The 26922-nt window shown below is 41.1% G+C and overlaps 1 protein-coding gene across 1 annotated transcript in view; it reads right to left on the bottom strand.

The window, feature by feature from the left end:
• LOC111872535 overlaps positions 1 to 26922 on the bottom strand; it is a gene marked incomplete at its 3' end in the record, with an annotated part of 319037 nt that overhangs the window by 123659 nt on the left and 168456 nt on the right. The gene's annotated exons all lie outside the window — the stretch shown is intronic.

The raw sequence follows: 26922 nt of genomic DNA, 5'->3' as shown, positions 1-26922 counted from the left end.
ACACAGAAAAACGCGCACGCACACACACACACACACACACACACTAAACATCCATACCATGCGTGGGACTCGAATCCCCAACCCCGGCTTCCGAGCGAGCGAAGAGAGTGCATGCCTCAGACCGCTCGGCTACGGCGACGGGCGTTGGGTGTATATATGTGTGGCAACTTAATATCACCAGTCTATTTACTTTATATCCATGTAAAATAATACGGCTTTTGATGCAGTAATTTGTAGAAAGTACATTAAACTGAAGAGTATTTTCAGGTTACAATATTTCAGACTAATTGATCCTTTATGTGCCGTAACGGTTCAATTGTCTTTCGAATGATTCGAACCCACGATCCCGGCTTCCGAGCGCGGGAAGACAGTGCATGCCTTAGACGGCTCGGCTACCGTGACCGGCCACCTCCTTTCCTTGATTCGTAAAATAAAACAGAGAGGTTTATCTAGAGTCGTGTCATTTGCTATGTTCCAGAGACAAGACAACTGCCATTAAGATTTATTACGGCATATATGACCGCCTCTGTAGTCTAGTGGTCAGAGTTCCGGGCTACAGATCCAGAGGTCCCGGATTCGATTCCCGGCGCTACCAGATTTTCTGAGAAGTAGTGGGTCTGGAACGGGGTCCACTCAGTCTCGTGAGGATAATTGAGGAGCTATTTCAAGGAAATAGCGGCTCAGATGCTGAAAATCGAAATTAACGGCCATGGTGATTCGTTGCGCTGACCACGCAACACCCTCTAACCGCTAAATTTAGCACTAACTTTGCCGACAAGCGGCGGTCGCTCGGTCGGTATAGTTCGCTAGCGGACTAAAACCACTGAGTTTGTTGTTATGGCACATGATATAATATTTCAAACAAACAAAAATATCAACATGTACAAATACGTTGCAACTTCAAGTATCCAAGTACCGGCAATGTAAGTATGCAGGATACCAGATCCATCTGTAATCCGAAATCCGGCAGAATGAAGCATCCGAATTCTGCAGCAATCCGCAATTCATTCCGAGAATACGTATACTACCATACAGACTGCATAATTACTCGTCTCTACGTCACACCTGAGACCTAGAGCGAAGGGAAATTCAGTTTCAGTGAAAATAAATTCTTGGCCACTAAAATAATGGATTAGCTTACGTAAAATATGCCATTTAGTGTATATTCATGCTTACAAGCTTTCATAATGGTTAAAAGTGAAATGAATTTTACGTAGCCAATGTAACATTTATTTTTTGTAATTCGAGAATTACTCTACGGGCGATGTAAATCAATGACAAAACAGAACAAGCCTTCTGTATTTCATCATTAATTATCGAAAATTCTAAAATAGGCGTAGCAAAATATATGGGAGGAAAATAAATTTAGTCCCCCCAAAATCCATAATATATCAAATGGAAATATTTGGTAAAACAAATAGTGCAAGATTTTTTTCTCCAAGATTCAACTTTTAATTTCGCTGTTTTAGCCATTACTATTATTTCGCTCCAACAGCCCTAATACTGGTAATACGAAATACGAAATATCAGGGCCGGCTAAGGACCGGCCGTTTGGAGTAGGATGCATTTAGGGGCGGCATGTTTCACAAACTCTCTTCTTTTTAATATTCAATCCTGCTTCCTGATAAGTGAAAATGATTTTCCGCTGTTTTTTTTCTTCACATATGTAGTCACAGCTAACTGGCAATTACGCTGGCTTCCCACCGCGGCTGCCAGGGTTCGATCCCGGGACTGGTCAAGTGGAATTTGTGGTGGACAAAGTGGCGCTGGGGCGGGTTTTCTCCGAGTACTTCGGTTTCCCCTACCAATCTTCATTCCACCAAATTCTCCATCATCATAATCACCCGGGGCAGGCTACAATAGGCCAATCAGTGACCGCCGTGCCGAGTGGACCCAGTTGGACTCCACCCCACACTAAGTGAATTAAAGAGAGAAACTGGCAATTATCTGAACATGATACGCAGCAATACAAATCAAACCTCGTAGGTTCTGAGGTAATCAGAACGGTGGTTATGAAGGGTTCTGCCTTCTGGGATACAGGTAGTTCATTTAAAGTCAAGTGACTTCTCGGAGGAACATGTCGCCATCACCTTCAGGCTTTAGAAACTGTTCTTTCTTCTGACCTATATTAGAAAACTACTTACGGCTATCCATTTTCTTTGTCGAGCGATTCAGTTTCGGTCACTAGATTATCCAGCTACACTGGCTCAGTTACTTAACTAAATGGGGCACAGTCCTCTTTTGAGTTGCAAACACCGGCAGTTACTCAGCTGGTCAAGAAATTTCCAGTATTTTATGTAATCCAAAATTTCGTTACCGGGTACATATCCTGGGGTAGATGAATCCATTCCATAACCTTCCATCTTATTTTTCTAAGATCCAGTTGAATATTGTGACATGACGCCTAAAAGCGGGAATGTCGGCGTCAGAGTGGGCGTCAATTGCTAGGCAACGGCTTGGTATTCACATTTCTGCTACAATAATAGTAGTAAACGCATAATCGTCCGAGTGACAATTACATACGTTCACGTGACAACGCATACATAGGCAGACCGTTACCACGGAAATAATAACTAGAACTAGTTCAGTTCCCAGTGTAACCAATACGTTAGCTACCGTTGCTTCTAACAACGCGAAACAGAACCCTTGTACAAGGTGTCTTCTAGACCGTCTGACTGTCGAATATAATAGATCTAGAAGAGAAGAGAAGAAAAGACACGCCAACAAGAATAGCAAAGTGAAAACGAAAGTCGAGAGACGACAGACTAGTCAGGTTGCATCGTCCGGAAGACGCTATTTTTAGTAACTGTAACTGTAAACAACTTATCCAATTAATCGCTTCGTCTAATCCGGTACCTATCAATTTCTTGTCGCGTTACCAGGATACATGACAATGTTACCATATCATCTACCCCTATGTCTTCAAACGGGTCTCTCTCCTTGAAGTTTTCATATTCAACTTTTGTACTCATGTTTCCTGTCTACCAGTCGTGCTTCATATAGTGACCACGTCCTCTTCCTTGATGTGTTCATCCCAATAATATTTGCTAGGAGTATAAATTATGAAGCTCCTAATTACAAAAATTTTCCCCAATCCCCTCCTACTTCGTCGCTCCTAGATCTTGGCTTGAGAAATCATCAACCAAAAATCAGCTTGTTAAGAAGTGCTACACAGACTCCTCAACGTTAAGAGCTCACAGAAACTTTCTATAAGCATCTGTGAGCTGTTCAGTGGCAACTCTGAAGTTAGAAATTGCTGGAAATGTGGCGGGGTTTCAATATCAAAGTATGCGTCACTCTCTGCAGGCTTTTATAGAAGAAAATTACGAATCAAGCATATACATTTAGACAGGAAACATTTAACAATTCTGATGCCATTAATGCTGCATCAGCGACCTGCTAGTGCTTGCAACACTTTATTTTAAAATAGCGATAGCCGTGAGCTGTCAGTTCAGCTCAAGACAGAATTAATTTTAAAGGAGCAGTTAAAATTCAGTCGTAAGCTGGCAGAATGAATTGAAGCCAGGAGCTCAGAAGAGAAGAAAAGCTCGGCCTGTGAAGATTTTGCATGTGAAATGGAAGATTTCATATGTGTGGTAGTACAGTGATATGGGGAGTGTGTGATTCAGTGAGACTTGTATAGCTTGCGTGTTATAAATATGTGAAGACCACATGTGAAGACTTTAACATTTTAAAGCTGTCATTTCTAGACCTGTTACCTCATGTCACGCGTGAGTATTCCACTTGGCATCTTTTTTGGGGGTTTAAGTCTAAAATTGTATTTGTTCCGATCTTCTCCACTCTACATGTCCCAAATATTTAATATTAATATAGTCAAGACGGTAAAATAGGCAGACCAAAAATTTGTTTCCAGTATCCTGTACAGTTTTGTCGTTCAATAAGCCATCGTTTCAGAATTCAGTTCCATTTCTCAGTGTGTGTACTGAGCCTGCGAGCTGCGCGATAAAAATGCGGGACGTTGAACGAGCGAAAATTAGCGGACCTCCTCCTTTAAGAACGTGAACTGCATATAAGAAGCAGTGAGTACGTGAAGACTGGATGCGTGTGTACTTCAGTTCTCTCATTAATTTCATCATCATCATCATCATCATCATCATCATCATCATCATCATCATCAGTAATCTGTCAATACGACAGGTCCACAGTCTCCTTCAAAACAATTCCTCCACTTAATGCGATCTAGAGCTTTCTCCTTCAAATGACAGTATCCTCTTCTGTCCCCAAGGTCATCCAGCATCTTCTTACGTCTTCTTCCTCGTCTTCTTGTCACTTCTATCCGCCCATCTATCTTTCCTTCGATAGCTTCTTTTAGAAGGCAGTTTCTGCGTAAAACATGACCAATCCAATTAGCCTTCCGTTTTCTTATTTCATGCATTAATTTCATAAACAGCAGAAATTTATTATTCTACCTGTAACTCGAGAAAGAAAAGAGCACATTAATATGTATCCGGAAAACTTAAAACACGGCTAATAATCTCAGAAATTACACTTTCGATCAGTCCAATTGAAGAGGAGGGCACGCGGTAGCGCAGTTGGTTGAGGCACTATGCTACAAGCCGGAAGGTAGCGGGTTCGAGTCCAGATCAGGTGGATTTTTTTCAATATACCTAATCCTTCCAACCGCAATATGGAGCTGGAGTCGACTCAGCCTCTAACAGAAATGAGTACCAAGAATGTTCCTGGGGAGTAAAGCGCGGCCGGCACGTAAGGCTGACAACCTTACCGCCATCTAAGAGCCGATTATCTAGATAATGTGGGATCCTCAAGGTTTCACAACCCTATTGGCGTCCATGGCCTGTTACAGGGATAGCTTTACCTTTTTACCTGTTGAAGAGAGTACATCAGAGATGTCTTAATATGCGGAAATGGCTATATACAAGGTGTAACTGAAATGTGCGGACAAATTTTGGGCGCGAGTTCCACATACTAAAACAAGATGAAATGTCCATATCAATATGTGTCCGGAAACAATTTGTGAGTTATAGCTTAAAGAAAGGGCCGCGCCATAGCTCAAGCGGTTAGTCGCTGGCTTCCCATCGCGGCGGCCCGGGTTCGATCCCGTGTCTGTTCAAGTGGGATTTGTGGTGGACAAAGTGGAGCTGGGGCAGGTTTTCTCCGAGTACTTCGGTTTCCCCTGTCGATCTTAATTCCACCAATTGCTCCAAAATCACCCTCGCCCATCATCTGGGGCTGGTACAATAGGCCAGAAGTGGCCGCAGTATAAGGGACTTAGGCCCATCCCACTAGCAATAAAAAAATATAGCTTAAAGATCACATTCACAGTAAGTGCTAAATTGTCCCTCCTTGAGATTCAATGCACAACTCGACACGACTCATCACGGACAAACGCATCCGTACAAAGATGCCGAGGTAGTTGAAGATAGTCTGACAGGCATCCACAACGCGATGGTAGAGTGACCTTCGTTGTAAACAGAAGCTGCATACACAAAGGTTTTTGGTGTCCCCACAGGTAAAAATCCAGAGGATTCAACTCTGGTGAGCGTGGAGGCCATGCAATACATGTCCATCGGTCGTGACGTATGTTACTGAGAAAACCACGGCTAAAAAGTGGCGGAGCACCATCATGTATGTACTACATTCGTGCTCTGACTGCCAGTGCTACGTCCTCCAGTAGCTTTGGCAGATCTTATTAGAGGAAATACTAGTAGGGATTGCAGGTAAGTCGATGTGGCAAAACATGCGGGCCTACCGAACAGTCACCAACACCAGAGTTAACAACAATTGAATAGGTCACGAGCATTCCTTCGGCTAAAACTAAGAAACTGAATGTTTCCGGACCGATGTTGGTGTGCGCATTTTTCTTGTTTTGGTATATGAAACTCATGCCCAAGTTTCGTCCGCACCTTCAGTTACACTCTGTGTACGTCATGCCTGTCAGACACAGAATATAGACATAGAGTCACTCAGCCCTGCGACCACAGAGTTTTAAATCAGAATAAAGTGAAACGTTAATTAACAACCGTCGTTTCGAGTTTATCTTCATTGTGGACGTTTCCCACCAGACACTTATAACGAAGTCGTTATTCTGTGTGCCCTCCGAGTGATTCATTGTCTCCCCAGACCGGCCCAACATATAAACGCCACGGGCAATTGCCAATAATTTGAGTAGACTGCAGATGAGGGGACCAGAGGAGATGTGAGGGTGTGGACGAATTGATGGAAAGAAGGGCGAGGGGCAGGAAATGAGGCAGATGATGTCATGTCATACTGCACACACTTTTGTCAGGAAATCGCTCCTCCCTCTCCCATAAGGTATAGTCGGCACCAAGCAACGGCACATCAGACGCGTACTAAAATGTTTACATAGCACTGTTTCGTCTGTAAACACCGCGGCAATGGCAAGCACATTCAACATTTTACGGTCTATGAACTTTTGCCATTTATTTACGGGTAAATCCTTCACGGCTGGTCACGGTAGCCGAGCGGTCTAAAGCATGAACTGTCTTTGCTAGCTCGGAAGCCGGGATCGTGGGTTCGAATCCCACACAAGGCATCGATGTTTGCTGTGTATATGCGTTTATTCTGTATTTGTGTCTTCTTGTGTTTAGGTAGAGACCTTGCGACGAGATGATCACCCGTTCAAGGAGTCCTACCCTCTGTAAAAAGATCAAGAAAGTGAGATATCAGCCATATCCTCCAAAGTTAGAGCAAGAGGAGAGAAAAAACTCTTTCACACTTACCTAAAATTATGAATTACTATGAAAGTTATGAAAAGCCCACTATTAAGTGATGTGCTAAGTACCCTCATGGTACTGAATTCGCACATCTGATGGAAACTGCAGAGCGTTGAGAGACGACTGCGAGAATGTCTTTGTCTCAGGTTTCCTTCTAATGCCTTTTTATTATTACTAGTGGGGTGGGACTAAGTCCCTTGTACTGAGGCCACTTCTGGCCTATTGTACCAGCCTCAGATGATAGTTGAGGGTGATTGTGGAGCAATTGGTGGGATGATGATTGGCAGGGGAAACCGAAGTACTCGGAGAAAACCTGCCCCAGCGTCACTTTGTCCACCACAAATCCCACTTGACCAGACCCGGGATCGATCCCGGTGTGCCGCGATGGGAAGACAGCGACTAACCACTTGAGCCATGGAGCGGCCTCTCTAATGTCTTTCTCAGCTTGGCACTTTTATTTATTAACTCGGCCTTTACTTGAAATTTCACCATTTCTACTTGCTGTACCGTAATTCATGTTATGGAGGATTCTTAGTTAACTGCATTGTGTAAGAGCAATGTCACACACACAATTCAAGAGAATTTCCTGTCTCTTGTTTAAATTTAAGCTGTGACAGTGCCCTCGTAGTTCATTCCGATTTGCAGTTCATCATTCTGATGATATATTATTCTGCCGCTGGCAGAGTACTATGAGGGAGAGTCAGTATCTAGGCTACAGCTGTAATGGACGTAATAGTGTTTCTGTTTATCAATAGGTAGCAACACAGTCCAACTTCATGACAGTCTAGGCAGCAGAAGCACATGCGCATTTTAAGAAGCTGGTTTTAGTAGTCAAAATGGCGACAGTGCCTGAGGAATGTATTACATAAAAGCACAGCTCTGATGTGCGTTTTTGAGAAAGTGTCACCATGGTAGAAAATGTTTCGCTTATGACGAAGACGTTGAACGGAGGCGCGGAAGTGGCTGAGACAACAGTCAAAAGACTTCAATGCTGCGAGTTTCGACACACTGGTAAAGCGATGGGACAAGTATATCAGTGTTGGTGGAGGATATGTCGAGAAATAAATGCTTTATTCCAGGTTCCAATACCATATGTTTTAAGATATATATGTATCAATTTGTGACATATTTACTGACTCTCCCTCTTATAGAAGAATATAAATTTAGCAGGAATTGTGAGGCCGAAAGAAATCACCGTTCTGAATGCACAGTTCTAAAAAAGAAGACAAATGATGCCACAAGACGTAAGAATTAAACTGACTGAAGCCATGCATTGAATATTTAGACCGGCCCGATTCCTGAGGGGGTAATGGAAGGTTAAAAATGTAAACCAAAAGAAAATTAACGGTTGAAAATCTAACTCCCTTGCTTCAGAACTTATTCAGCGTCATGTCACTGGTTCAGTAACATCGTTATGACCTCTGGAGCTTCTGCCGGAAGTTACATTATTCGTCACATAAACTAAATTGTTTCTATTGGATTCTGGGTTATCACAGCTGTCTCTCTGAAGAGTTCTATCATCTGGAATGTATCTCCTAACTTCGTTCCGATATAGATGCATTATAGACGTCCATAAAACTATTAAGCTTTAAACATATATCTGGATTATAAAAAGTAATATAAGAGATCCATCAATCGAACAGAATTCTCATACACCGAGACACGTGGTAGCGTAGTTGGTTGAGGCACTATGCTACAAGCTGGAAGGTCGCGGCTTCGAGTCCCAATGATGTGAATTTTTGATTGACCTAATCCTTCCAGCGGCACTATGGCCCTGGGTTCGACTCAGCCTCTAACAAAAATGAGTACCAGGAATCTTCCTGGGGGAATAAGGTAGGTCGGGGCGTTAGGCTAACAACCTTACAGCCATCTGTGGGCCGATTGTCTAGAATATGTTGGAGCTTCGACGCCTCACAACCCTATGGCCCTTCACGGCCTGTTATAGAAATATTTTTTTTCTTACTCTTAGACAACTGAAAATGTAATTCAAAATTTCACAGTAGACCACTCTTCCATTTTAAATGTCATAAAGCGAATCGACAAAACACAGTGAGCCAAATCTCTCCTCATATTTTCAGCAAGATACGAATTTAGTTTTTCTGCTAACTGCAAGAATTTTAACTTATTAACGGCAATAATCAGGATGGTGATGTAGGGTAATGAATGCTTTATGTGAAGCACTAAATAGTGCATCCATGGTGATAACCTAGTATACGTAGGTTGAAACAGGCTGCGTTTCTGAAATGTACAAATGCGGTAACTCTTGTGATTTGATACTTATATTGTGAATGTTGTTTTTTACTGTAAACTACTGAGAACATTCTGACGTTTTGTTTACTCCTTCGTTAGGTGACGACTGAATCCTAAAGTCTGAAATGAACGGGGAAGAAAAAGAATCGAAACTAAATTTTATTCATGTCATGTCCTTCTTTTCAATTAATATTATCCGAGAGTTTATTTCAACAAATTATCTGATGACTGTGGGAAGATATCTGCGGTTGCTTCAGTCTTGTAATACTCAAAATAGTGTTTCGCCTCCAAGCAACGCTTTGCTAATGCTGGTCGTTGGACAGAGTGTAATTGGGCTCTTTCAAAGAGCTTGAAAGACAATGTCTGCGGGTTAATTAATATTCGGCGTAGTCCTATGAAAAACGATATATTCACTAGACACCATTATACAATACTGCGGCATTTATTGGTTCACTTTCTGTTTCCACTAGAAATTAAACACAAGAAATAAAAAAGGCCCCAATTTAAAATGCAGAATGTGCGCTTTAAGGGGAATGTGTGTCCTAACCGTGCAATGTTAAATTTACGAATTTTATCTACCATTTCGTAAGAGCTTTTAACTGTATAAAAATAGACACTTAATTTTTACAGCTCTGGCCATACTCACGTTCTCTTTTCTATAAAACGGGTCCTTTTGAATATTATTTTTAATAAGAAATTAATTTTATCACATAAATCCTGACACTCTTTTGGAATCATTTTATGCCCTAATTTGTTCCAAATTATGAACGCCCAATGCCATTTTAGGTTAATTTTGCATGAACCAGTAACCACACTGTGCAGCGGCTGCAGTCAACTGACACATACGGATGGACACAGATCAACAGAGAATATTTTCAAGAGGCTAATGATACGAACACATCAATGGGGTGGGCGGAGAGTGGAGGAGGGGCTGTCAATCAATTGAGATATTCGTGCCACATCCACAACACTCACAAACCAACACAATCCTTACATAATTACGCACACATATGCACAGGTATCCAGCGAGGTTCTGCTTCAGCCAGTAAATTTACCTTCTGAGGTACACAACTCCCATGTAAAATACAACCTGTCTCAATGGGATTCTGAAAAAAGGAATCATTAGGAAACTTCTCTTGACGAAGATATAAGATTAAAATTAAAATTAATTTTATTAGTTGGGATTCGCTTAACACGAAAATAAAAAGAACGAAGAAATTAAGGTAAAACAAATTGCTTGAATACCTGTATTTGTTGTTCTTACTCACATCAGTTTCTCCGTATTGTGATTCCTTGAATTAATTCAAGGAGAAATAATCTGAATATAAAATGCAGGGCGTAAACTCGATATTCAAAAATATATTCAGTACGTTTAAATGGATCAGAGAAAATTAGATTGAAGAAATATGCTGAGACACATGAAAGTAAATATCAAATTTACAATAATTCTACAGCATTAGTACAATTCTCGTTCAAAATATAACGGATAATCTTTTGGCTCCGTATATGGAATATAATGCCGATTACAGTGGCCGAGCATTTTAAGGCGTGAAATGTCTTCGTCTGCTCAAACTCTGGAATCATGGGTCCGAATCCCACTGAAGGCATGAAAGTTTGTCTACATTTATGCTTTGTTTGTATTGCCCTGTGTAGGTAACAGCCTTGCGACGGGCTGATCCCACATCCAAGGAGTTCTACCGGCTCTCTAAATTTAAGATACTGAAGTGGAACGTAGCGTTTCACTGATGCCTTCGATCTAAGAGGGAGCAACAGGAACAAAGGTAGGTGGGTGGGTGGGTGGTTGGATGGACGGATGGACGGATGGACGGACGGACGGACAGGCAGACAGACAGACAGATATAAATTATATCCCCCGAACATCATGTGTTTACACAGTCCTCTTTGTTGATGACATTTTTATTCATGCCAAGATTTGCAAGAGGATCATGTTCTCAGATAGCTGCCGCGTGGTCTCACTTCAATTGATAGGTGGTCCAAGTGCTGGAGCATAAAAGACCATGAAGTTAAATCTCGGGTCATTTACTTCTCTTACGGACTCAGACCTTCTGATGTTCATCTCAGACTGAACGGATGGATCACCTAGCTCGTGATTCATGTAACATAGCACCTCGGTGTAACCTTCGATAGGATGATTCAATCGAGATTGTTTATAGAAATGGTCGAGGACAAGGTCTTCAGAACTTTTATTAGAGTGAGCAATTAAACTAGTAAACTAAACCTCCATAAAGCAATAATTAGATCAATAATGACTTAATAATTTCCAAAATATGCAACCCTTTGTGTTCTTCACTTACTTTCAAATGGGGCAGTTAACACAACAATGAGTTCACTTGTGAGTAGTATTAGCCAGCGGGCAAAGGCGTCAGCACAGAAGATGAAGAACCTCCATTGCTGAGACTAAGGAAGACTATAAAATATTGAGGCTTAACGCGCGTTGTAGTGATTTGTAAAGTGAGTGTATCAGCGACAACTCTGTAGTTGCTTGTAGTTCCGAGTCCTGTGTTGACGTGGTCAATAAATCCATGTAATCGAAACCCCATCAATAGTCATCCCCAAATCGTGACAATATATAAATTCACATATTAAAATAATGAAAGTGTTTCAGAGTGAATATTTCAGCCAGGCCTAAAAAACTGGTACTGTTCTTTATGTCAGAATCGTTGTATTAGTTGTAATTTTGTAGTTTATTCAACTGCAGTGTCAGTAGCCAGACTGCATCTCGACGAAAGGTTGAATTATAAATGAGCTATGAATTTCACTGGGTTTTGAAGGCCTAATCGAGGTAATATTCCAGAATATTCCTGAAGGGACTAAGGAAAACTAAAAAAAAAAAAACAGTTAGGATGGCAGGTGTCCCGGTCAATTTCGAACCCAGCAGCCCTCAAATACAGATCTTGAGCTTTACTGTTACGCCGACCTGCTGGGTTTTTTTTAGGAAATTTTGAGTAATATTGAAGAGAGGTTGAAACGTATTTCGAAATGTGGACCAGTACTGTTGTCCACTTAATTACTGATTTATGGGTACATCTAACACAACGCAGTTTTCGTTGAACAAGTTTCCAACTTTCTCCTCCCTCCGGACGCGCTACTGACAGCTTGTGTGCCCAGTCTCACGGGTTCTATTAAAACTTTGTTAGGCTTTAGATTACATGAAGCAAATAAAAATTTAGATTCAAGGGGCTGATGATATTAGCGGATGAGGGACTTACATTTAACAAACTCATGTTTTTGGCCTGCTGGGTACCATGCAAGTTACTATGACCCCTTGAGACAATTAATTTGCATATCAATTGGAAGCTACTGAAATGTTGGACGCGTTACGGCTTAATTGTAGAAGTGATTAAACATGGATAAAACGAAGTTTTGCCTCCAATATCTTCTTGATAAACCGTGAGTAAATAGGCTTAGTAGACCCAATGTTACGGGGGATATTGCCTCTCCTCTCGTTTCGGAACTGTAGACTAGACATTAAGATATTTTAGCAGCGGAGTGACACCGGCAGCTTCTCCGTCGCCGCTGTAGAACAGAGTCTAAGAACGTAGTGCAGGAGCTCCTTCAGTCCGCAAGGTTCTGTGCAGGACCAGATAAACTGCAGTTCGCTGGTCTCTCCACAGTTATGGAACCTGTGGTCTTATTGCCCCCGTCACTGGAGTCCAACATGGGAACTTCTTTTCGGTAGGTCACCCTAAACTACATCATCATCATCATCAGTAATCTGTCAGGCGACAGGTCCACAGTCTCTTCCAAAACAGTTTCTCCACTTAATGCGATCTTCTGTTTTTGGAAAGAGACTATCCAGGAAAAGTGATAATGTGGTAGTTTTTCCATTTGCTTTCCACATCGCAGTACAACAGCCGTTCAAACCACTCTGGTCACGCCTGTTGCTATACGAACTTGAACCATCTCGAGCATCATTTGCTCTGTGCTTCAAGTCGCTGCTGATGACGCTGCTTCCGACATCAGTTTTTGGTGTCTCTCTTCGTCTGATGCCTACCCTTTGACCTGTCCAGCAAGGGAGGCCCTGCCAGTAGCTACGCTACCGCTGGTATAGCTCTCAGGGTCCTTGGCATACTCAAACCCCCTCACCACGATAAGGTGGAGACACCAAGGAGGGGGCCTAAACTACATCCCCACAATTTAATTAATTAATTAGACCTCTCTGGTCTAGTGGTCACAGTTCCTGGTTACAGATCCAGAGGTCCCGGGTTCGATTCCCAAAGCTACAAGATTTTCTGAGAAGCGGTGGGTCTGAAACGGGGTCTACTCAGCCTCGTGAGAATAAATGAAGAGCTATTTCAAGTAAATAGCGGCTCCGTTCTAGAAAACCGAAATTATCGACCGCGGGGACTCGTTGCGCTGAACACGCGACGCCCTCTGTCCGCTAAAGTTGGCAGTTACTTCGCCGACAAGCGGCCGTCCCTCGGTAGATATAGTTCGCTTGCAAACTAAAGCCCCGGAGTTCGTGTGTTGTTCATTCTTGCACTGGAAGAGGCCTTTATGTTCTCCAGCTACATTTATTGCATGGTTGTAATTTTGTCTGAGAGGACTCCATGAGCAAGCATAAAAAAGTCACAGCTTACGTGCACAGCCGAGAGTAATCTTGCTCAAGCTCTGTATTTCGCGACCATCCTATATTCACGAGCATATATTGTTATTACAGTCTCATTTTGTATTCTATTACAATAGTATTTCCAGCTCAGTGTTACAAATGAACTTTCCGTATCGATAAACGGTAGTAATGAATGTAGTTAATGTATCAAATCAGGCACTGTTAATTTTCAATGGACTACACCAATGACTGGGTATCCAAGACATCAACCCAACAAACACGTAACTCTCTGTCCCTTAACAGAATTATCTTCGCAACATATTGTAACATGACGGCTGAAACTGAAACAGTTCATTGCTAGACAACGGCGGTAAACAATTTCCCGCGGAAATGAACACGCACATAACAATAGAAGAACTACCGTTCCTATGCAAAGGCGAGGTAAACACGCCTCTGCAACAACACAGACATTGTTAGGAAACGATTCTTTCTATATATTTCGTGCCGATACGTTATAAGCAGGACAGTCAGAAGCAACGAGTTAGTTGTCAGAAAGCGGCCTCCGTAGTCTAGGGGTAACGTTCCCACCTCATGACTCAAGGTACGCGGGTTCAAACCCGGCGGAGTTCGTGGAATTTTTAAGGGCGGAAAAATTCAGGGAACAAGTCCTCCGGGAGGGACTTTAAGCCGTGTGTCCCATTTCGTAGATTTACGGCACGTAAAAGAACCTCATGTCTCTAGGAGACCTCTGAGCTAAATTAGGCAACAATTTCCCTCCAAAGTAGTTGTACCGGTTCTCACGGTCTCTTCGCCTGTGGATTTCTTATATTTTTCCTTCTACCCTGAAGATGGAGGCGATACGTTCCTCCGAAACGTCGGTTAACACCACTTATACACGGTGCCAAATCCCAGAAGACTACTTTCTTCATAGTCACCGCCGTGAAAACCTCAAATCTTGCATGTCATCTATATTTACAAGTTTACATTCTGCATTCTACATAATCTGTTACTTGTCAGGAATCCAATTCCTTGTGGACACCTATTATTTAGAGTCTTATATGTAATTCTAGTACATACTTATGTACATACATAAGGCCTCAGCCTAGGTTTGTCGCAGTATATGGTGACGTAACTCATGTAGCTTATGTTACAATGGCTACCTATCACTTGAAAGGTCGAAAGCTTGACGGCCGCCAAGTTTAAGCCTCTTATATTTTATATGTCGGGCTTCGACTTTTCCGATGTCGCGAACATTTGTATTTGGATGATTTTGGATTACGATACCATATAATCCGTATACTAATACCGTCATAAGATAAGGTACAGAAAACAAAATTAATTTTATAGTTATATGAATTTTTCGTCTTTAATCGGCTGATTCCGAACCATTCATAACGAACGCGAACTACGGACCCCGTTTTTCTACCAACACACAAAAATCACCGTACCCAATAACATTGTTACGTGACGTGTTATGGAAAATTCCTCGCTCCAGTAGCTGGAAAATTATTTATTCACTTCGTTACCGGCGATTATGAGTATCGAACCTTTACCATATATCCACGCTCTCTCTGTATAAGGGCGTGGTTAGAAATATGATTTGCTTCGCCCCCACCCTCTTATCAAAATCTATTCCCCCCATCCCAATCAGTTCGAAGCTATAACAACAGCGCTCTGTCCCACCACGGTCGATTTCGGTCAGGTAATGCCAAATGTACCAGAAAACTAGAAAATTTTAGAGCCTCTTTCCCCCATGATGACAAATATAGGATATAAATTCAATTTCCTGGATTTTCAAACGTTGTGCCTTACATATTGACTGCAGTCAGATTCTCTTGTGACAAGCTCTTCAGTTTCAGATATCTTGCACAATTTCTTAAAAGTAATTTCAACGTAGCCGTTTCTATTTAGGGGATGTCAAACGAGAATAGTTAAGAAAAAGAAACGTGAATAATTTCCGTAGTGAAACCTGAAATAGAAATACTGAAAGCACGACTCCAGAAAATGAGTGAGATTACAAGTAAATTAGAATAATGACATTAACAGACCCTTCAGGCTGAGAAATTTGAAGTACATAATTCAGACAGTATTCATAATATTTCGTTGTAAACCATTATACACTTCATTCCAATCACGTAGCGCGCTGTTAAGGGAAAGACTGATATCAGTAACCCTTCTGCTTTGAATTCTAGCTCCAAACGAGTGCATATTATTATCTAGGATATGATGTCTGTCAGTCCAGAAGTGAAAAATGTGCGAGCTGAAATCACTACAATATTTTGAAGAGTTTTTGAACGAATTTATGGACAAATACCTGAGTTTAATTAGTTGCTGCTGTTATTTAGTACCAGCGATATTGAAAGTTACGAGTCTTCAAAGACATTAAATTTTATCGACGAAATAAATTTTTGTTCATAGCGGACAGAAACAACTACGAGTTTATTTTTTATGTTTAAACTTGTTATTTAAGGACGCTTTCAAAATAAAGAATATACAGTACAGCTCAGATTGTTTATCGCTGGCTTCACAAGGCGATTAGAGCCTTGTGAAGCCTGGATTAGAGCCCCGGTCTAGTCATGTGAGCTTTGTGGTACACAAAGTGGCACTGGGGCAGGTTTTCTTCGAGTACTTCGGTTTCCCCTGCCAATCTTAATTTCACCAATTGCTCCACAATCACTCTCACCTATCATCCGGGGCTGGTACAACAGGCCAGAAGTGGCCGCAGTACCAAGTGGGCTCAGTCTCACTCCATATGAAGAATATACGGTATACTCGTATCTAAATATATTTAACATACAATTAGCAACTGAGAAGTGACTTCAAATGTAATAAGCATTAACGATTCCTCTTATAATACAGATGGCCCAGAAGTCAGTTAACATAAAATACCCTCTCATAATAATGAGAACTTTACTAGCCAATTTGTAGAATGACATCACAGCATTACGAATTTAACTATGTTGTATTTTAGCGTCCTGTTGCACTGATTCATATTCATAATGAGTATGTATTAACAGTCTTCAAGTGCGTACAATCCAATTTACCACTCCCATGTGGATGATCAATAATACACACGAATTAAAAATATGACGTATGAGATAATAGGTTTTAACAAGTTTTAAATACATAAACTTTATTATTATATAAGGACGTATACAAATTTAATATTATTTGTAAATGGACATATAAAGGCAAGCAGTGAAATGGTTGACGGATCGATACACCTGAAGATGGCAGCATACTGCCGAAACATGTAGTGTGGAAGTGGTAGATGGGATTGTATGCACTTGAAGACTGTTAATACATACACATTATGAATACGAATTTAACATCGATGATCTCATTTGAAAAATTTTTATAAATTGAGAAAGTAATTCATGGACAATAAGTCACTGGGACGCATTTAGGGAACGAACTATTTTGGCATAAGGCTAATTCTCAGGTTATTTAATATTTATGATTTAACTGGAGAGATTTCATGGCCTGTGGAAAGAAGGAAAATTTTCAAGAAAGATAAATGGATAGAGATTCGGAAGAAACTGATTAATTTGAACATAATACGACTGCGCTCATCTGGACACACCAAAGGCAATCTAAGAAAAATTCAACGGCGACGGGCGCTAAACCTACAATGAAACGAAATGGGTGCAAAACAAATAAAATTTCCAGCACTGTCAAACCATTCAATCAATGTGTATACTGAAGGATCAGCTGCCCTTTCCATTAGGGGAGAAGGAGACCTCCTGAAAGAGAGCCTTCAATCAATCCAGTCCTACTTCTGACACCAGTTGTCACCTGTAGGGGTGACTTATAAGCGGGGTTTTAGATTGGAAGACTGGATTTATTGCACTTTATATATTCACATAACACGCAACTATACGTATAGGCAATGCAGCTCTATCGCTATTCTACACACTTTAAAGTTCACCGTTACACACGCACTACGGTTCTCAGTCTTCACTAGTCGTATCCTGGCAACGGATTTATCACAGTCTCACTGTAACTTCAAATCACACATGAAGTCTTTTTCACAGTCTAATTCCTTTATTGCTATTATTTTGCAACTTCAGTTACGAAGGCAAGACTAAATTCTATTTCTCTTCGTCCCAAAACTCGAGTCTTCGATCTTCTCGGCTCGACTAGTGTTCTGTACTCCCGAACACTTCTTTATAGTCACTTTGCGCGGGCCACACAGGAAACACAGCTCCTACTGTTAAGGAGGCTTGTTTACCGAATCGTTACCTAACAATGGACGTCCTATTTTTGCGCGCGTTGGCTCGGGCGCTAATGTGTCTGTCGAGTCGTTGCCTAGCAATGGGCTTTCAAGTCACAATATTGTCATGTGTATCAATAACTAAAGGCGGGGTCGTATTGGTAATTGGATTTATTAACCATCTACAAGTCGTAATTACAATTAATTATTTCACTATTGCTGATTTACACCCACTCCATTTAAATCTTCTCAGTTTATTTCCACTAGTCTTCACCATCCGTTTCTTGGCAACGGATTTATAACACAGGAGCTATAAAAGTCTCACTAAATTAGACACTTCCAATATCGACGTACTACAGCACATGTGACGTCACACACTGTCATTTACTTCTTCTGGTCACTCCACTGTTCCCTTGGAACTGCTGAACTCAAGTCAAGTCAAGGATCACGTACAGAAAATACATCTCCTCTATTTTTGCATGGTGCAGACCACACAGAAAACAGGTATCACGTGTCAAGACTGCGAGTTCATTGGTCCGTTACCATCACTGGGTGTGGAGCGCACGACATATAAAACACAGCCGCCCAATCTATTGTTTCGTGATGGACCGAGTTTACAGAGCTGCTGCCTGGCAATGCGTTGATCAAATCAGGCATAACTAAGCAATTAACAACATCAGTAAGACTATTGATACAAATTATACTTAACTAACTCATGCAGCAAAGTGCTTTTTGAGAAGCCAAAAACTGTTCAAGCACTCAAGAAATTCCCATAATTTTATAGAATTCGAAAGTTCATCTGTAAGTGTCCACAACAGATTCTACTCTGATCCCGACAAATTGCAGATTATATCTGTCAATTAATTGTACATGGCCTTTAGAAAACTTGATTCTTGAAACTTAGTACTGACTTATCTGCCAACGAAGGGAAGTTTTTATCTATCTATAAATTTATGTTTTAGTGCTTGTAGGATTGCTATATTTCCATTCTTTCACTGCCCTCTTTTCTCCCTCTATTCTCCTCCAATACAAAGAAAGTCGAGTAAAAATACTGGAAAAGTATAGACTCTCAGGAAATTACATATTTCAGTAAATGGAAGTGATCAATAATTTTGCTGAAACTGGGGGAAGGATTACGCAGTAAGACTCTGCTGTTGTCACGTTCGTTGTTCAAAGCAGATGCAATCATCTGCTAGAAGAGAGGCAAGGCTCTGCTTTTTAGGCTACAGGCACCGATGGCTCTCGATAAACTTCGTTTCTGAGGAGGAGAATACTACGGTGTCAACATTAAATCCCCTGTACTCAATGAACAGCTGAACCTTTATAAAGTTCTTATAAGGAACTAATTAAATTGATTTCCTACCTTATATACATTTCATATCTTAATATTTATTCGTATAAAACGCAAGACGCTTTACAGAAAATCCAGATACTCATAGAGACTTTAGGCTCTCACAGCGGTAGCTATGAAGAGTTACATCTTCCAGGAACTGGGCCCTATCTTCATCCAGCTAAATGTAGTACACGCTCTCTCAGATTATTTCCTTAAGACACATTCCTCTATTCCCTTCCATTCACCCCAGAATCTTTCGAGTGGTCTCTTCGTGTTCGCAGGTCAAAATCAGTTTTGTCAGTCTCTCATGAATGCTACACGCCTCGCCATGATTTAATATCATTAAATTATGATGTTAAACATACATGTTATGAAGCCTCCCATAATTTCGTTTTCTCCATTTGTATGTTCTCGAACACCATGAGTCTATATACTTCCCCATATGTGAGTTGCCAATACTCAAACCCATACCAAAAGGGATACAACATTTGAGCATCGCATAATTTAACGTGTTCCGACAGCAAACGGAAGATTCTGAATTTAGAATGAAAATGTTAGAAGCGTTCTCCAAATTTAATGTCTTCTTAATTCATGAATGCAACTTTGATTTTTTACTGTCGTTACAAGAGAATTGTGTCTGCAGTGTTGGAAGACACTGACCGGGCTTAACGTGAAACCGCCTGTCTAGCACTGCACATGATCTCAAGAAGCCACAAACTTCGACCCCAGCTGTGAGAAATATCACATGAACGGTGCTTCGTCCAGACTGCACACACTTTGAACAATGAATGAAATACCAAAAACACAGATCCTTCGAAGTTTATTTGTAATAGTCTTCGAATCCCTAACCAGTCACTCACAACTGTAACCTTTAGGGAAATAACACCGTGCAGTGCCATCTGCATCAAAAACTCTACAGAGAGAAGAGCTCTTAACGCGCAATTCCTTTGTGTGCTAGCTGCCATAAAAATGTAATCCATAATACAATCTTGCTTTCATTCGCTCGTCTGTATGAAATAGGGGTTGGATAATAGAGGGGGATGATTTGCACTTCCTTATTGCTTCAAGGAGAATGTGGGGTATGCCCTGACAGACTGTCGCACTGAACGTAGTGATTACATGAAAATGTAGCCCTGACTGTCCTGGTTACTTTACCCCTTAGCCAACCCCTGCTGTGAATAATGTAAGAGTAGAATGCAAGGGGCGAACGATTTTGATGTGGGTAATGTTACTTTGCGGGATATGTAAAAATTAAGGTCTGGAACAGTTCTGACTTCTGGTTAATAATTAAATTCACTTCCAATCCACGATTTCTAAATGGAAGAATAATGTGAAAGCGGACAAACCCAAAAGATCCTTTATTTTATTTTCCCAGATTGCATTGAACATTAAGCGAAACCATTACAGAGAAAGGAAAACGTTGACAATTTCATCTACGGGAGTGCTCATGTCTGCAAAACATATCAGTTGAGGCTCCGCATGCCTCAGCGCCTTTCATTTTCAATTAATGAAGAAGCTATTCTGCGTGTCATGGGTCCCACTGGAAACCGCCTATCCTCACTGATATATCCTCGATTTTCCAGACAAATTCTGAAAAAGCAACCTGAATTAGATCGCGGCCCCTTGCTTCCGCTTTTTTCTTATTAATTTTTAACATTAGGGAACTTAAAATCCTGCGTAATTTTCACTAATTTCCTATATTTCAACGCTGTGTTTTCTAAGCCACTGGCAGCGTTGTTAAATAGACCATAAATAAATAACTGTCCCAGCGGTTTATTTTATATAAATCTTGCAATTGTATATACGAGTATATTTATTTGCATTTTTCTTCTTAACCTGACAAACAATTCCTTTCCCGGAGTACAGACACGTACGTTCATACAGAATGCTGACAGATGGAGCTCGGTTATATTCTTAGGCTGCTTTCATGCGCTGCTTTAGGTGGATAATATCGAAAAGGACTGGAAAATGAAGTTCAGTAGACAGGAATTCTGATAAAGATATCTGCGATCTGCGTTAATGCTGAGACATGCCAAGAATAAACTTCTGTTAGGATAATCGGTGACTCAGCTGAGACTAACGTCGGTTAAATTTATAACCCAAGTCTGCAGAGCTACAGCTACAGCTACAGCAAAATGCTTCGCAGTGGCAAACAAACTTACATGGTATGATCTAATTAAAAACAATCTCTTTCCACCGTCTCATTTCGTCCTTACAGTATAAGTCTGCACTTGAAGATCCTTATTTCGGAAGTTATAAAACGAAAAAATAAATTGTAGACACTGTCCATTTTCTTAGTAACATTTAAATGTTTATGACGTTCAGGAACCTGTTCCTCCTTCCGTCATGAGGTGTAAAATATGGGAAATTATATTAGTCTGTTGGGTTCATTAGACAGAGCTCATCTCGGTATAATCGAAAATAGTTCCGTTTAAACGACCCTTCTAAGTACGACACTTTTCGCTCTTTCAGTAGTTATGACGGAATCAGATCCAACTTATGAAAAGTCGAATAAGTTTATATACAACTAAGAAACTGGACAATGGCCGCGCCATAGCTCAAGCGGTTAGTCGCTGGCTTCCCACAGCGGCGGCCCGGGTTCGATCCCGGATCTGGTCAAGTGGGATTTGTGGTGGACAAAGTGGCGCTGAGGCGGGTTTTCTCCGAGTACTTCGGTTTCTCCTCCCAATCTTCATTCCACCAAATTCTCCATCATCATAATCACCCGGTGCAGGCTACAATAGGCCAATCAGTGGCCGCCGTGCCGAGTGGACCCAGTTGGACCCCACCCCCCACTAAATGAATTAAAAAGAAAGAATGGACAACTTCCAACAAAATAATTTTATTTTATAATAATAAGCAACAAACATTATTAAACAAATGTTCAAACAATTTCGGAAAAAATATTTCACGATAGCGATTATGTTCTCAAACAATTGTGAATGAGATATCAGGAGCAACATTCACGCCAAGTCCCTACAGATCAATGCGAGTTGAGACAATAATATTCTGAAGATAGGGCCTACAAACCTTCCCCAGCGTTTCCCTCCGGTCTCAAAATTGCAGAATGTATCACGGGGCTATGAATTTAAGCTGTTACGAGGCTGGGAGCAGGGATGAAGATTGAGGAAGTTACTTCTTGTAGACAACTAAAATTTTCTTCTGCTACTCTCTCCTGCTAGTCTCCTTATTTCTCTCTCTCTCTCTCTCTCTCTCGCTCTCAAGTTTATACCCAGAGCTCATTGCATAGCTTGTAGTTGTTATGCAGTGTGTACACGGTCTCTTCATCACTTTGCAGTGGTGGGGATGTGTAGTGGCAACTCGCAGAAGGTTTTCGCTGTAGTAAATGCGTCATAATTAAGTTACGGGCTGGAGGCCAAGCGCAGAGTTCTGTTCAGCCATGGGTTTTATATGCTTCACCCGCAATGTACGTTCATAAAGGAGGGTTAACATAACTTACTTTTAACACAAAAAATACATCACCTACATTGTTTAGTATATGCAACTTTGCAGGTGTAACGTTGTATAAAGTTTTGTCAGGTTATAAAAGTCTGCCATGGGCGTTATTTTAAGGCAGGTGTTACTGCTTCCCTCAGCAGCCTTTCATAAATTTCTATTAGTGCGATTTTTAATAACATTGTATGAGCATGGGACCGCCTCTGTGGTCTAGTGATCAGAGTTCCTGGTTATATATCCAGAGGTCCCGGTTCGATTCCCGGTAGTACTAGATTTTCTGAGAAGTAGTGTTTCTGGAACGGGGTCCACTCAGCCTCGTGAGGATAGTTGAGGAGCTATTTCAAGGAAATAGTGACTCAGGTCTAGAAAACCGAAACAAACTGCCGTGTGGAACCGTTGCGCTGACCACGTGATACCATATATCCGCAAATGTTTGGACTAACTTCGCCGACAAGCGGCGGTCGCTCCGTCGGTATAGTGCGCTTGCGGACTGAAGGCCACGGACTTGTACATGTATGTGGAATGACCACGGATCTTGCAGTCTGGCCGCGATAAAATGATTCCTCGTATCAGTGCTTTCCCTCGGTTCGCCTCCAAATGACACTGGCCGAGAGTGACATCAGCGAAATCCATTTCGAATCAACATTGGCTGACGGTGACGTGCTGGCCAGGAGCGTTGCTACTTGTACGTTTTATTCACAATCACGGCGGTCCTAGTAGCTGCATCTGTAATGCTCGAATTTCGGATAGAAATGAATATCTACTCCCACCGGAGGTGGGGGGGGGCGTTCCGTCGCAAGAGAGAGGGGCCAGAGCATAATGTAATGGATAGTAATAATAATTAGGGACTAATTTCTCTCTGCCGTGCTTCAGGTAATAAACTAGACTGCCAAAACAAACAAAATGAACTCCGTGGTTTTAGTCCGCAAGTGAACTATGCCTACTGAGCGACAGCCACTTGTCGGCGAAGTTAGTGCCAACTTTAGCGGATAGGGGGCGTCGCGTGGTCAGCGCAATAAACCCCACGGCCGTTAATTTCGATTTTCTAGACCGGAGTCGCTACTTTTCCATTAAGTATGTAGTGGACTGCCACGTGCAGTTGCCCACTCTAAACGTCTACTTTTTGCTGACTACATCAGAATTTATAAAGCCGTTATTTCCTCCCAGGATTATTATCTATGCTTCAGTCTGACATTAATTCTATTGAACTGAACTGAATTATTATTATATAAATTTTCGGCTTTCTTCAAGATGTGCAATATTATTACGATAATTTATTTGAACAATTAAATTTGCGGACACTGAATATCAGACGTAGTCACTCTGGTACTTTACATTTTATAAATGTTTAAAATGGAAAACAGTCGGGATTCGTGTTCCAGCTCGGAACATACCTAAATTTCCATGTTCTGCTGCTCCTCCAGCTCGATATGCTTCTGCACCTAATGCAGCTTGTAAACGTAGATCTTTCGAAACTTGCATTTAAATGTAAACAACTTCATCAAATTAATTTTCGTTCTTGCTTGTTGGTTTGTTTTTGATCCTGTGTTTGTCTTAGGCTGGGTATCGATTGCGCGCGGATGCCGCGCGCAGCTGTTCGTGTGTGACAAATTCGTTCGTTTACCGTGTTCGTGTCCAGCATCAAAGCGCGGCAGCCGCGTGTGGCTGTTGATTGACGCTGTTCCTCAGTTCTCGCGAGATCGCCATGAATACTGCGTGTGCAGAGGCTGCCTGTATGTTCATGTTCAACATTATCGAAGGAAAAAAGAAACGGAAACGAAAAGTGCGTTGGTGGATGAAGAAATTGTAGCGTCAGCGAATGCAATATGAAAATAGACTTGTGCGAGATATTACATTTGAATTAGTGGAAGATACAGTTAAAACTTTTACGCGAATTTTGTTATCGGCTTTCGAACACATTAAGCCAATGAACTTGTCTTCTTTTATAAATCCTGAACTGGCGTTTTCATTTCGTCACCTATGTCCTTCCATGTGTCCTGGCGTATATTTTGTTATGGCAATAAGCACTTTTTGAATTCCACGATACTTTTTAGATTTATAAAGCTGTATGAGAGCTAGACACTTTTCATTCTCCAATTTGCCCTGAAAGAAGCACCAGAACGCAACAAGGTTGTCTCGACTGAAGGAGCTCAGCACATTGAAATCCCTTTGCCGCGGGATAAAAAACCGCTCCCATTTGGCTCGACACGGGCCAAGTTCGCGCTCGGCAGTTTTCATTCTGCCTCGCGCGGCAACATGGAATCGAATTTGGGAGGCAAACAACGAACATTGTCTCACACGGCAACCGCGCAACTGACACCCGGCTTTATTGCTATTTTTGTTTGTATTAGAGTGGGTTCTGTAATTAGCCACCTGCTGCTGAGCTCATCACATAAATAAATAAAAACTGAATTATAATTATTACTGCTTAAGTGATACACGTTACGTTATCTTATCTCTTGATTATGTGTTTCTTTGTTCCTTCGTGCTTAATTTAAATTGGCCATGGCGTTACTGAGTAAGCATATAAGTATATAAGCAACTGACTTAAATTTAATTTAATGGATGCCCGTATGGAAGTGGGGTCGAATACCTCCACCGTAACCCTGAGAGTCGTAAGAGGCGACGAAAAGGGAAGTCTAAAATCTGAGACAGTAAAATATGGTCTTGAGTCCCAAGGGACTCAGATCCGAGAAAGATTGCGCTGGCAATGGCCAGAAGCATACGTATACAAAAGGCAGACCCCGTCCTCGCGTCAGAGGGTGCGCCCCACAAAAACAAGACCGTAAATACCAAACACTAATAAATATCTAGTCATGAGCCCCAGATGGAGCTCGACACCAAGACTTACTGACTGACTGACTGACTGATTGACTGACTGACTGATCGTCAGTCGCAATTTGACTTGGACTTGGACTTAATTTAATGATTTTATTTCCCTCTGAAAAGCTTACTGCTTAAAGTAAGATTCTACGAGTACATTTTTTATGTGTATGTTCTTTCTTTGTTCGTGCTTAATTTAAATTGGCCATGGCGTTACTGAGTAAGCACATAAGTATATAAGGAACTGACTTAAATTTAATTTAATTATTTTATTTCTTTCTGAAAAGCTTACTGCTTAAAGTAAGATTCTACGAATATATTAAATTTTTCGGAGATAATCTTAAAATTCCGCGCCATCAAAATTATTTTAATTGATGAGTTACAAACAATGTTTCACACTAAATTTCTAGGTTAATTTATTATTTATTTCTATACCAAATTTCACATCCATAACTCTACTGATTACTTGGTTATTACCTTAAGACCAAAAACTAAATTACGTTTCGTGCAGCCTATATTTTGCCGTCTTATATCCTACAGTACAACTCTAAAAGTAAAGTTGCAAGTATTTCAAACATCTATTGTCATATAGACTTGAAAGGGTTCTGACGATGGTGTATATTGTACTTCTTTTGGCTTATTTTGGACTTCACCCATCGTCCGGTATATAAAATACAAAAAACCACGACGTTTCGGAGACTGGATCTGTCTCCGTCTTCAGGTGGATAGGGAAGGGTAAACCTACTCAGTTGGGCCCAGTGATTGAGACTAGCTCTTTCTAAGGGGCCCAACTGAGTAGGTTTACCCTTCCCTATCCACCTGAAGACGGAGACAGATCCAGTCTCCGAAACGTCGTGGTTTTTTGTATTTTATATACCGGACGATGGGTGAAGTCCAAAATAAGCCAAAAGAAGATCTATTGTCATGCATCATCTCGAGGCGCCAGATTAAGCCACACCGGTGTCCCTCCCACTTCGCCAGTTCACACGTTTGTCACGTTTCCTCAGAGTTTCTTTCGGTTCCTTCTGCTGATCACCGTTTCACAATTCCTCCCTGATCATCTATCACCGCTCCCTGAGGAGATGCGTGATAGCCCAGCCTAGGCAGCACATTATCACACCCTCTATCGCTAACTCTGGGGATTCATCTCTGACCCGACACTTGGCTAATTACAGAGTAAAGAAGTTAGTTGTTCTACGTAGTAGGTTATATATTTGGTAACTAACTTTTATGAAGCAGAAATCACATCACATTTACGGCGTTAGTACGAGTATAGTCACGTGGCAGCTAATTTAGAGTATTTTCTAATGAAATGAGTCGATCCTTGCATAAATACTTTACACAGACTGGTCCTTAAATGTAGGCAAGATTGTACCTGGAGACAATTAACGAACATTCCTGAAGTAGTGACAACCTACAGAATGGTCTTGTATACGTCATGCATTATTATTATTATTATTATTGTTATTATTATTATTATTGATAAAACGCATGTTGTATCATACACCAGAAAAACAAATATTCTGAGCTACGAGTATCAGCTTTGTCATGCTATCATTTT

This window comes from Cryptotermes secundus, unplaced genomic scaffold (assembly GCF_002891405.2).
Source record: "Cryptotermes secundus unplaced genomic scaffold, Csec_1.0 scaffold690, whole genome shotgun sequence".
NCBI lineage: Eukaryota > Metazoa > Arthropoda > Insecta > Blattodea > Kalotermitidae > Cryptotermes > Cryptotermes secundus.
The sequence above is the reverse complement of the archived record's forward strand: the minus strand, read 5'-3'. Positions and strand labels throughout refer to the sequence as shown.